This window comes from Drosophila virilis, chromosome 4 (assembly GCF_030788295.1).
Source record: "Drosophila virilis strain 15010-1051.87 chromosome 4, Dvir_AGI_RSII-ME, whole genome shotgun sequence".
NCBI classification, from domain to species: domain Eukaryota; kingdom Metazoa; phylum Arthropoda; class Insecta; order Diptera; family Drosophilidae; genus Drosophila; species Drosophila virilis.
This window is the reverse complement of record NC_091546.1, coordinates 4819628-4832574: the sequence shown is the minus strand read 5'-3', so window position 1 is coordinate 4832574 and position 12947 is coordinate 4819628. Positions and strand designations below refer to the sequence as shown.

General features: G+C 39.4%; 1 protein-coding gene across 7 annotated transcripts in view; it reads right to left on the bottom strand.

The window, feature by feature from the left end:
- LOC6627504 (dipeptidase 3) overlaps positions 1-12947 on the bottom strand; it is a 416202-nt gene that overhangs the window by 137788 nt on the left and 265467 nt on the right. For all 7 annotated transcript variants that reach the window (XM_015173103.3, XM_015173104.3, XM_070209380.1 and 4 more), the window contains one exon: positions 5342-5395. The gene's annotated coding sequence lies outside the window, so the exon portion shown is untranslated. The remainder of the gene's footprint in view (positions 1-5341; positions 5396-12947) is intronic.

The following is a 12947-nucleotide window of genomic DNA, read 5'->3' as shown; positions in this document are numbered from 1 at the left end:
GGTTCTTGTTCTAAGAATTAGCTCAAGTATTATATTCTAAATTTGCATACATAAGAACAGTCATATCTCTTAATCGATATTTATCGATAAATATAGGTATCGATACAAAATGATTAATTTGCTCTGCGTTTGATATACGAGAATATATTAGCAAAATTTGTAATCTTTAGTCTGTAAGATTGGATTCTTTATATAAAAAGTTTGATCTAGATCGACTCAGCTGGTCGTTCAGATCAAGAATATATATAGTTTACTATTCTATACTTTAGTATTCCGTACTATACTAGACTATATACACCTTCTGCTCATCTTGTACCAATTCCATCCATTTTTCATGGGTTCATTGCATACAAATTCACCCAAAGTTTGAAAATTTCATACACCTATTTACATGCAGATTTCGCAATACTTGAACAGAAAACAATTTATGCAATTTGCTCAAAATTTTACACTCTGTGTGCAATATGCAGCAAGGGTCGTGGTGCCCCGCGGCGACATCCACGTGCTGCACACGCCCCCTTTTCGTTCATCAACAATACACGAGCAATTCACACTAGTTTCCCAACCTTTTTCCGCACCCTATTCTCTGCCCTATGTTTTTTTTTTTATTTTTTTTTCGTTTCCTTCCTCAAACCCTTGAAGCAATTTACGCGCTGGTAACGATTGCATTGCAATTGCTTGACCCACATGTCATAAACAATAAAATATATTAAAACATATACGCGGCATATGGGAAAGCAGCCATTTAAAACAGGACAACAACCGGGCCGAACAATGGCCAATGCAGCCAATGCAGCCAATGCTCTACGGGGGCTGAGCAATTCGCTGAAAATCTAAACAAATTTTTCCACATTTCCTGTTGTGTTCTCTGTTGTGCTGTGTTGCGTTGCACTTGCAGCTTGACACAGTTTTTAACCACACCCATTTATTTGCAATGTCAACGAAGCTGCACAAAGAAGCGAAAAAAAATGTGTGTGAACATTTCAGTCGGCAGTGCTTAACTAGCTGACACGCTGTAACGCCGCTCAAAATCAGCATAAGCCTCTTATCGGGCAAAAACTATATAATTTACACCCATTTTCCACCCATCAATGTGGATTAAAGGAATTTGCTATGGCACGCAGCTATTCACTTTTTTGGCAGAGCTTTAAAAATGTAAATAAGATATGTAAAAATATTATAGTGCAATTGTTTCTTTTTAAATAATTATTAAGCAAAAGCAGATTATGTAGAAATGTTTTTGCATTTTTCTTCTTTGAAAAAAAAATGTAAAAAGGAACGTATAAAAAATATATCAATAGAGATTTTAGTGCGTAATATTTGCTGTTATAAAGGAATACTCTGAGGTTTTAAAAGAAGTTTGATGCCAATTGGCCAGATGAAGAAATCAACAAATTACAATTCCACTCATTTTCCACTTTTGCAAGTGAAACTTACGAAAAACTCCGGAAACACTCAGTTTCCACATTTGCAATTGAAACTAACGGAAATCTTTGGAATAATTTGTAGACAACTTTCCTAGCTCTTAAAATCCGCCTTGACAGGAATTCCATTCATTTTCCACCTTCGCAGGTGAAACTGACGACAATCTCTAAAGATTCTGTTGATAATTTTGCTAGCTATGGCAGTCTTGGTTAGGATTCCTCTCATTTTTCACCCCTACAGGTGAAATTTTCGAATAACCCCGTCCGTCTTCCTTAGCATTCCACTCGTGTTGCACCTATATTTATTTATGTTTCATCACATTTTCAATCTTTTATAACCCTTTCACATATACTGAAAAGTACAGGGTATAGAAAATGTTCATTTGCACTTTGTTAGAGCCTACTGCTAATGGCCAGCACATGCTGTAGGCCATGAAATTTGCATGTTATTTTGAATAGTGACAAGGAGAAGGAGAAGACGTAGCAGCTGTAGTCGTAGAGTAGGCCATGTATTTATGATGTGACCAAATCCACAACTGCTTCTGGCGCGACCTTGCGGCAAGGACCTTGAACCCGAGCCGTAACTATTCCAACAGAGGCAACGCCCCTTTGCTGTCGTTGCGATATTTGGGCCCATTTCTGTGCGGTTAATTAGCAACGGGCATGGGCGTGGTCACTGGGGGATTCCTAAATTAATTTCAAGTGGGCCAATTCAAGCCAAACTCGAGCTGTTACTTTTCCCCATGTGATTTTATTGGGTTTTAATTTCCGTTTTTTTTTTTTTTGCCGCCTTCTAGTTGCGTATCAATTCATGTGAAGCAACCGCAAAAGCGTGTGTGAAAATTGAAATGTCAACTCTGGCAAGCCGACTCCCCATACCCTTAATGCCCAGCCTCGCTCTCTGTCTATTTATCTGTCTCTCTCTCTCTCTCTCTCTCTTTCTCTCTCTCTCTCTTTCTCGCTTTGCTGCAATCCCTGGCTGCAGTCAGTGCAAGCCATGTCGTGGTTCGCTTTTGCTGCCTGTCTCTGGCGTTGACAGTCATTGACAGCGACGAGGACGAGGACGAGGACGAGGACCATGTTGAGCGGCTCCTGCCGGGGGGAATTGTGTTGTATGCTGGGGTAGGATGGTGGAGGGGAGGGGGGGAGGTTTGCCACTCGCATTGCATGCAGGCAATGTTGCATGCCGGGCTGCACTTAATGCTGACTCAACGCTACACAAGTTCTTATTTGCCAGGCGACTTGGCTTTAGTTCGGCCTTAGCCCCCGGCCCCCCAGCCGCACCGATCCCCATCCGACTTGGCCATGTTTCGATACTCTCGCTTGGCATGACAACGTGCGGTACTTAATTTGTGCCCTACATCGGACATAGCCGACACACCGAACTGTTTGTGCTGGCCTGCGGCAATTTAAGAGAAAATTACAAAATTAGTTTTCCAAAACTTTTTCGGCTACTTTCGAACAATTTCTGATATCGAACAGCTCGTAAGCATTTTGTGCGGCAACAAAGTTTTACACACTTTAATTGAAAGCTTTTAACAGGTTTAAAGAACTTTGGACTAAGCCAATATTGTTTAAGTAATGTTTGTTGGTCAATTAGGTGATTGTGTTCTAGATAGTAGCTAATGGGATATAGGTAATTGATAATATAATCTAGTTAATAGCTAATATTATAATACATTAAGGAACAGATTTGAGCGTAGCAAACCAATTTCTCGTTTCGCAAAGGCATCTATAATATTAAAATTTATTTTACTTCTTTTTTGATGGTTCAAATCTTCATGAATTTGTGTTCTTTTTGTTGCTTATAAATTAATAATTTTTATTGGCCACGCTGGCTTTTTATACATTCGTTCATTAGCGTATTCACAATTCGTTTCGATTTTACTTTTTTCTTAATATTCCTTTTTTTTCTTTTAAGCCAGCTACTTGCGCTCTCTTTTATCTGCCTTGCATCGGGCTCCGCGCCCCCCGCTCCGTCCTTTCCCCCGTTCCGCACTTCACTTAGCTGTTGGCCGCAAAAATCTTTAGCTGCTTTTTAGCACAAATCCTTTTTTATAGTTTAAAACGCTTTCGACAGGATTTAGTTGCATGACTTTTAGCTTTTAACATTTTGCTAGCCAACATTTCAAGTGATGGTGGTCAGTTTCGCAGCCGCAACCCCCTCGACTCGCCCGCACCCCCTTCGACCCAATGAACTGCTGACTGGCCCGAAGCTGTGCCGTGATCCCGATTCTGTTTCTGCACCAGACACGTAGCTTCATGGCCAAACGTGCGCGGCATTCTCAAATACCAGTACATGGCCGCATTTTGTAGTTGCCACCCACTTACTTAGCAGCCCACACCCCCACCCCCACCCCCACAACCCTTCTCCCTTACCACTTGAGCAACATGCAACTCCTAACTGCCTTAGCCCTTCGCTTGGCATAAATTGTGTTTTAGTTTTATTTCCGCCGCGATCGCATCTTTATTTGACGTTTACAATTTGTCGGGCTCCATTTGGGAACGAGTTAAGATCGGAGTAGAGCTCTGCTGCTGGGAAAATAGTTATTATATAGCTCGCCTAATTGTTAACCCGTTGACGCCAAGTAACCCATTCAAAGCGGGGAAACTGACGCGCTTTGTTTGCGGTACAACCTTTTTTTTTATATATACCCTGGAGCCACCGAAAAAAATGATTGCAAGGGGTAGATTGGCTTTGTGCAAGCACGTGCAACAGGCAAAAGGAAGCATCTCCGACTCTTGAGCAAACTGAAGAGCAGATTTGATCTAGCCAAGCCCGTCTATTCGGACTAAGGCCAAGCGTGAGCATAGCTTGAAGAACATAAGAGCTGCAAAAGCTAGGTTTAAAGCTTAAAATCTATTTTTTTAATCTATATTCTATATTTCTTCTACTAGCTTGCAGCTTAGAATATATATGTATATATTCTTCTATACTTTTTCCAGAGCAAAGATTTAATTTGTGTTCGGTATCTTTTCTAATTTTCTAAATGTCGGCTTTAAGACATGGTGTCCTATATATTACTCGAAGAGTATGAAAGTATTTTTTTCCTATAGCTTATGCAGAACAAGTCTTTTTATTTGTCCGATAAAATCGTTGAATTTCGATTCGAAAATAGGCTTTTAGGCTTGGGTTTGACATAGCTCGAAGATCATAAGAGCTAGATATACAATATTTGGTGCGAAGCTTCTAGAGCCATGTCTATTGGATCGGACTATAAACTATGCTCCGTTTGTTGGGCAAAGGAACAAAGAAGCTTATCCTACTAGTATCTATGTGTGTTGGCGCTTGTATGTGTGTGTGTGTGTGTGTGTGTGTATTTAAGAATGTTTGGATTGAGGCTATTTGGTAGTCGAGCACTCCCGACTAGAGCAACTGCCAGTCGTTTTTTTTTTGTTGTGATTTTTGTTTCCAGCTTTGTTAATTCGGTCAATATTTGCGGACGCACGAAATAAAAATGGAAAACTCAGCGGAAAAGTTTTCGCAGCGCTGTCGCCACGGCGACCAAGTTAAAGAAAAATAATGTAAAAAAATCTATTTAACCCCTTAATGGCGCTTGGGGTAAAGTTTTGTGTGTTATTTTTCTACAATGTGGTCTGTGGTTTGTTTTTCGGAGAACGTGGGCAAGCGGCAAGCATAAAACTTTTCAACTGTTTGTAAAGGCCGCGGACTAGGGCAATATCATATATATATATATATATATATTGCGGCCTATTTATATATGTCTTTTATCTATATGTATCTGTATTTTGACATGCAACAGTTGTGACAGCTGCAAAGTGAAAGCATTTTTCAGCAAAACTGCTCTGAGCCAAATGTGTATTTAAGTACGTAATTTATTATGATTATGATTTTTGTATTAATATTTATTTTTAATTCAGCGTTAATTGCACGTCGAGTTGTTTGCACAATTTACCTGCTGTTTAGTTTGGCCGCCACGCTCCAGTTCCGCTTCGTACTTCGTTTCGTTCTGCAAAAATAAAGCAAACGAAAATATTTCTGTTTTATTATTATTTTTGTTGTTGTTGTTATTGTTGTTAGATTGTTTAGATTCTGCTCGGCAGTGCCTAACGTTAATTAGCCCGAGCTAAGTTTAAGCGTTTCTGTTGCGCGATTCTGCAGTTTAATTGGGCTGCTCGAGACGAACTCAAAGAGTGTGTGGATTAACAAAGAGCGGGCGGATAAAACAGCATAAAATTAACTTTAATTGTTGGGCCAATAAACTAAATTTAAAGTGTCCAAAGTTTTTTAAATTTATTTATTTAAGCATCAACTTAAATTTGAGACCACTTTGTTTTTGATTCACTTCCGTAAGTTGAGTTTAGTATATTTTTATTCCCCCTTATTAAGCTGCCTTCTTTTCGGCCTGGACTTACACAAAACCCGGCTTAAAGGCAACTATTCAGCTAAAGGCGGCCACAACTGCAAACAGCTGTACATAAATAATCAAATCTTAAACACAATCTGCAAACAGATTTTGCGTTTCTAATAAATTTTACTTTGCAAGCGACCAAAAAGCCGGCAAAGGAAAGAAAGTATATTTACTTCAATATATATCTAACAAGAAAAGAAAGAAGATTGGCCGTGAAGACTTTGCAAGTTGGGCAAAAGCTTTTTGCCAGACAAGAAAATATAAAAATTTATATTTATATTTATGTCATGGCGATATATATATATATATCGGCTATATGGGCTGCAGGGCAATTTAACGATAGTACAAACTATGCCAAAAAAAAAAAAAAAATGAATGTAGGCAGCGATAAGAGCGAGAGAAAAGCGACAACAAATTATGGCTCACTGATTTTATAAACCAATTCTTATGCCCTAATCGAGGGCATTTGAATTGACTGACGAATTGTGTAACATGTTTAATATACACAAAGCTGCGCGTCGAACTAACAAGCGCAGGTTCGCTGGCTCAAATCTTGCAGCGATTTTCGCTGGTTCTAGTTAAGATGCAAGATGCAGAGCGCGCAGGCAGCTTTGAATTTTTAGGTTTTAAATTTAAATAAGAATTATCCGTAAGATCTTAAAGGAAAAAAAAGTCGACAAATAAAGTTGAATCTCATGCTTTGTCCTATAAGGGTAAGGGTATATAAACTTCGGTCTACGAAAGACAACTCAGCTCGATTTTTGCACGCTTCCTTTGGGTGTTTCTCATGTGGTCTGTTGTCAAGGACCTTGGCTGCTCGCATATGCGGTGTGAAAATGTGGTCATAGAAGTCAATAACATAATAAAAACGTCGAGCTTGGGCTTGTTGAAGGTCGCACGCATCAATGGAACAGCTGCTGGGCTGGAACGCCCAGAGATTGTCTGGCCCAACAGCGCGTATTGGAGAATGTTCATCTATTTCTCTCTCTCTCTCTCTCTCTCTCTCTCTCTCTCTCTCTCTCTCTCTCTCTCTCTCTCTCTGTGCCTAAGGCCGGTCGGCTGATGGGCTGTTCGTTTCGTAACGTGCAAGAACAATGCGAACACAAAACTTTCATTGCATAACAATAGGCGCAATGGCGTGCCACAAGCAGCATTTAAATATAAATACCTGCAGCTCGGCCAGAAAAACCACCAGAAAAGCCGCCGCTGGCTAAAAAGTGAAAAGTTTTTTGCGTTTTACTGGCTATTTTCAGCCCTCCCACTTCCACGCCCACTCTACCCACTCTCACTCTCTCGTTTTCTCCGCGTGCTCGTTGGCACGTAAAAGAAAAAGTGCAGGTGGCTTTTGCTGGATCCGCGGTGGCCAGCAGAATAAATAAACCTTAACTTTTTGCTGGCCGCAGCGAGCACAAAAAATGCCAAAAAAATAACACACACACACACACACACACAAATAAATAAACAGCGAAAACACAACAATCTAGGAAAAATATCTAGAAACATGTAACAATAACAAAAAAAAAACGGGCACAAAATTTACAAATAAAAAGCGAACAAAAAAAAAAAAAGAAACAAAATAATAAACAAAAAAATTAAACACAAGAAAAGTTTTATTTATTATTTTGGTTGCAGGCAAAGCGTGAAAAATTTGTTAAGCTTCAAATTGTGTTTTTTTCAGCTTTTGTTTTTTACGGTTTCAAGGTACCAAATCATTGCGAACAAATACATACAAGCTGTTAGTTACAGCAGAGGCGAGGAGAGCTGAACCGTAGCAGCTCAGGTTGCGCGTTGTGCTTAGGGTTTGAAGAGGCAAAATTTGGGTCAACACCGAACAATGCAACAAAGAGGCGCAGCCAAGAAATGGATTTGCGAAACCCAACTCGAATATGGCTGCGTTCCTTAAACGCAAACATAAATTTGTGTATGACAAACTTTGTTGCGTAAAAGCTGAGCGAATTTTCTATGCATCACAATTTATATTTTTAAGAAAGCATTTGCTGGCAAATTGGAATAGAAGTGTTGACAGCTCTTGTAACAATTCTTGTTCGGGCAGCCAAACACAGTGGAGATATAATGTTATCGTGAAATGCGTAACGCATAGAAGGAGATATCTCCAACCCGGTCGAAACGTAGGTTTTCGTAACGCAAAATATTCTATTTTCCAAGATATTTGCATCAAGCTCAGCACTTATGAGTCCAACTTTCTCTTCTAATGCTATTTCGCATTTCCTTATGCAAATTATTATTATTATTAATATTTGTTTTATTTGCATTTCTTCTTTGTTTCACAGCCTTAAGGGCCTGTAGGCTTTATAACGAAAGCAGAAAGAAATGAATACATTTAATTCTACATATTTTGCTGCTGTTCTATATTCTATATAAAATATAGTTACTGTAGCAGCTAACTTTTTAAGTGCTTGAATATATTTTCTGTTTAAATACAATTTTAATTTTGAAAAATTATTATATCACCCCTTTTTAATTTCTCATCATAATTTACCCTTCGATGCGGTCTTATAGATCCATGTGCCCCTCAATTACTTTGTAACTATGCCAACTCCCAAAACCCGCACCCCTCCCTCACAGCTGTCTCGTTAAATTTCTCCCACTGCTCGGCCCTTGACTTGTAGTCAGTCAACCTGTATTTCCTCATTATTTATACCCTTCGTTTTTGTTACCTTTTGCCTTGCTGTGACGGGCCACAAAATAATTGCCTACTTTTCAGGGCGCGAGGCGCGCAAAACTTCATTTGAGTGCAGGGATTTACCCGTGGGAGCAAATTTCGTTGCTGCCAGGTCTATATATTCATTTTTCTTGCCTTCCCCAGCTTCGCTTTTATTTTTGCAAAATTATACAAATTAATTTGGGAGCGACAATTGCGGAGTTTTGAGCGCCCACGCCACGCCTCACTCGTTGTCTGCACTTGTGTATGGCTGTGCCCATTTCGCGGGCAGCGCATTAATTATGCTCAAGTGTCCGCTGGGAATGTGGCCAACACTTGTTATGTAATGACTTTTGTAGCACTGCCTGACTGGAGACTGGTCTAGAGAGGGGGAAGGGAACGTGACTTTTTGTCATCAAGCTTCTGATTTGATTCAGTAAACTGGGTTTGGATGTCTACGGGGAATTCAGCGCAGAGTTTTAACGTGTTGGCGCTGCAGTTTAAAGTGAGAAAGAGAGATAGAGCGAGAGCGGGCGAGAGGGGGGTGGAGGCAGTGAGACAGTGCTAGTGTGAGGCGAAAGCCTTTCGCTAAATAAAACTAAAGCGTTGGCTGGCAACCGTGGTAAAAATTTATCGGCCCAACAGCTGCATGGCAATATATCACAGATTTATGTCAGCATCATGAAAATAGCACACGCAGATATAGAAATAAATACACACACACACACACACACACAGACTCAGCGAAAGAATATGAACAAACTATAAAAACACAGCGAAAGTAAATAAAGTGAGAAGCAAAAAAAAAAAAAAGAAAAGAAAAGAAAACAAGCCGAAAACAAGAAAAACAACAACTGAAAAGGTTTTTTTTGCAAAATCGAGCTAAAAGCGAAAACGAACATGTTAAAGCTCAAAAGCAGAGAAAAGCGTAAAAACAATAAAAAAGGAAATAACAATTCGTGACTTGTTGGTGTGTGTGTGTGTGTGTGTGTGTGTATGTTGCCTTTTAGCAAATGGTAAACAAATTGTAAACCTTATCAGAGATTGTGCATAGGCGTTATATGGAAAAAGCTGAATAAAAAGTGAAAGAAAGTAAATAAAACAGCCCGAAATATGCGAAGGATGTCATATAAGGGCATTTAAAAGAAATGGAAATGGAGTGCGAGATTGGCGAAAATGTAAGACAGACTTAACCGAGAACATATTTACATTCGCAATTAATTGATGTTCAGTTTAGTGCCTTGCTCCACACGCAAAATTCGTGCCTGAATATCTCTCAAAATTGACAGGATATTCAGGAATATGGGGCTCAATAAGGCCACAATTTTCATGGCTTTCAACAAGCAATATTCTAAGTACTTTGACGATCTTTACACAACAAAAACCCCTTTATTTTAACAGAGGTAAGACCCATTTTTGTCAGGAAAGAATTCTTGTTGCTTTGTCCCTTGTTTGGCTTCAACTGGGAATCTCGTGTGTGACTTGATCCGTCTTACTGATTATTCTTCTCCGTCTTTAACTAAACGTGGTAGTATGCTTCGTGTTAATTCATATTATGAAATTGACTGTTCGGAGGTGACTTTACCAAATCGTAATATGTACTGAGCTTTACTATTCATTTAAAAAAATTGTTGGAAAAATTGTCGAATATAAATATGTTAATAATTTCTCAATACCTAGCCTTTGATTTAATGTATGTTCCAGCTTGGCTATTCAAAATTTAAAACTCCGACTCAGTTTGATGTTACAAAAATAGGAAAAAGAAAAAAATTCCCTAGTTCGACACACAAATTAGAGTCCAAGCAGTTCTTTTGTCAGAGAAATGAAATGAAATATAATTCTGTGGAGCAGCAGCAGCAGCAGCAGTTGCTGTCAACCAGCACTTAACCTCTGACCCCTCCTACATCCCCCCCCCCCCTCCCACACACACACACAGAGACTTTTAGTTGCTCAGGTCTGTCGGGCATTAATTTGCGCAAATGACAAAAGCATGTTGCAAATGAAAATTCTGTCTGTCAAAATTTACGTAAGTGGGTTAAAATCATTTACAACTGTTTTTCTTTAGCCATCTGCTGACATTGTTGTTGTTCTTCTTCTTCTTCTTCTTCTTTCTGGTTGTTCACCTGACATGAGGGTTAATAATGACCCTTGCATAATTAGTGAATGCTGCTGAATGCAGTTTGAGTTTGAGTTTGAGTTTGAGATTGAGGTATTGAAACTTGTTGTTGTTCGCTTCGCACCTGCATTTGACACAACAATAAATTTAAAGCCAGTCCGACACACACACACACACAGTCAGTCAGTTGGGGTTAGTGCACAATACACTTTAACCGTTGCCAGAGTTTACAACAAGTGATTTATGTGCTCAAAGTTATAGAGAACTAAAAAACCGAAAAAAGTCCCAGGCCATGCAAAACTTCAAAAACAACTGTCGACTCGAGTTGCCACAGCCGCAGCAATAAAAATTGTCGCAGCAAAACTCGCAGAAGATATAGCGATTCGGTCACATCTACATATATGTATATATATGTCTATATAGCGTTTGCCACAGAGTAGCTGAAGGCAGCCACATGTGCTGCGAGCCAATCGAAAGTGTCGTAAATTGGGTCAGCAGAGAGCCTCAGTTCAGAGGCAGCTAAATTCTTAAATCAAAGGCAGCGGGCAGACAACTAAGAAAACCCAACCTAACTAAAGTCGGGTATGCTGCGCGACGCGAGGCTGTTGAGTCCATTAAGATAACTAAGATTGGGTGCCCGAAATTAAGATATACCTAAGCAATACTAACTAAATATTTATACATTTACATATCTGTACATCTATCTATCTATAAATTTTAATATAAATATCTTTATTTGTACATTCATGTCATTGACATGATATACATCATACTGGGCTTGGGAAGAAAAATAGATATCATAAAATCCATTCGAGTCTTGATGATAATCCAGAAGACGCCTTCATAACAGCTCCCCACAACCCATTTAAAGCCTACAGTATTATCAAGAGATTATGTTTGAGGAAGAAATCAGACTGTTTAGATACAGTTACTTATGCATATTTCATAGTTACAGGGTATTCAAAAAGGCCTACATTGGTTCTTCGCCTCCCATTCCAACCATACAAGCTGCACACATGTATCCATGCCACGCCCACGCGTTGCCTTTTGTGGCGCAACAAATTGCCGAACCGTGGCAGGGCATTGAGTGTATTGCCTACAAATTGTGTTTGAAAGGCGAAGGCGGCGTGTTGCACGGCAAAGTGTGTGTGGCACAGCCGCAAGACGAACGCAATGCGAGAGGCTGCAAATCAATTTATCAATTTGCAATTTGTAAGTTTCGCAGGCGGCAGACAAAAGAAAAATCACATGAAATTACATTTCATTGCGACTAAAACGGCAAGTAAAACTAAAGCAAAAGCACGATAAACGGATAAAAGTGCACTAGAAAACTTAACCAACAAAAAACACAAGATATAAAAGGAAAAGAAAAAGCGAGAATTGGAAAAGAGGAAAATCAGCCCGCACTAAATAACTAAACACACACGTGTGAGGCTGCTGAGTTGCAGGTTTGAGCCAGCTTTTTGTGTTTCAAAAGGGAGCTGCGAAAATCTCAAGGAATTGCTTTCAGCTCCAAACTTGGCCAAAGTCGTTGAAAACTTGGCTACTGCGGCAGCAGCAGCAGCAGCAGCTACTACCCCAAAAAAATAAATGTGCTGTGAAAGTCAATCAAGTGTTGCAATTTGGCGAGTGCAGGCAGCAAATGCTTCACGTGGCTGGGCTTAGCTATCAAAGTGGTTAGCGGTAACTGGTGGCAGCATCTGCATGTGGCGCCACCACCAACTGGCAACATTGCAATTGACAGGCCAACCCAGGGGCAGGGGCAAGCCACGAGCAGACGAAATTAATGGCCAGCTCGATTGCACGAGTTGTTGGCACTCAACTGCAATAGGTAATTGCTGGCATCTTGGTAAAAACAAGCCAAGGCTTGAATATCTTTGAAATTCAAGTTGCTGCTTTAATGAGGGGAAGCGGGGAGAGGCATATTATATAATAATATATTCGGTATATCTGGGTAAAACATACAAAACCGACATTTCTAATGTGGTGTATCTAGCTTCTATTATCTTAAAGTGCTCTAAGACAAAGACTAATTATCGATATTTATCGATTTTAAAAAATTGCAACGAGATATAGCAACAAATTCTGAGCATGTTCTGCATATGGAACATGTATTCATTAAGCATTGAAAATAACTTTGAAACATGTCGGAGAAACCCTAAAAACGAGAATAATGATGCCATATTTAGATGCCAATTTCATCAAAGGGTTAAGCCACGCACAAAAACCAAACATCGTGAAAATTGGATGAGGTTTGACCAAGTTAAGATGGAAAATTTTGATGCATGCCTATATGGTATATATAATTTACATGAATTTTGACCCAGCATGATGTTGCCAGATTTGAATATATAATATATTCAATATTCTTA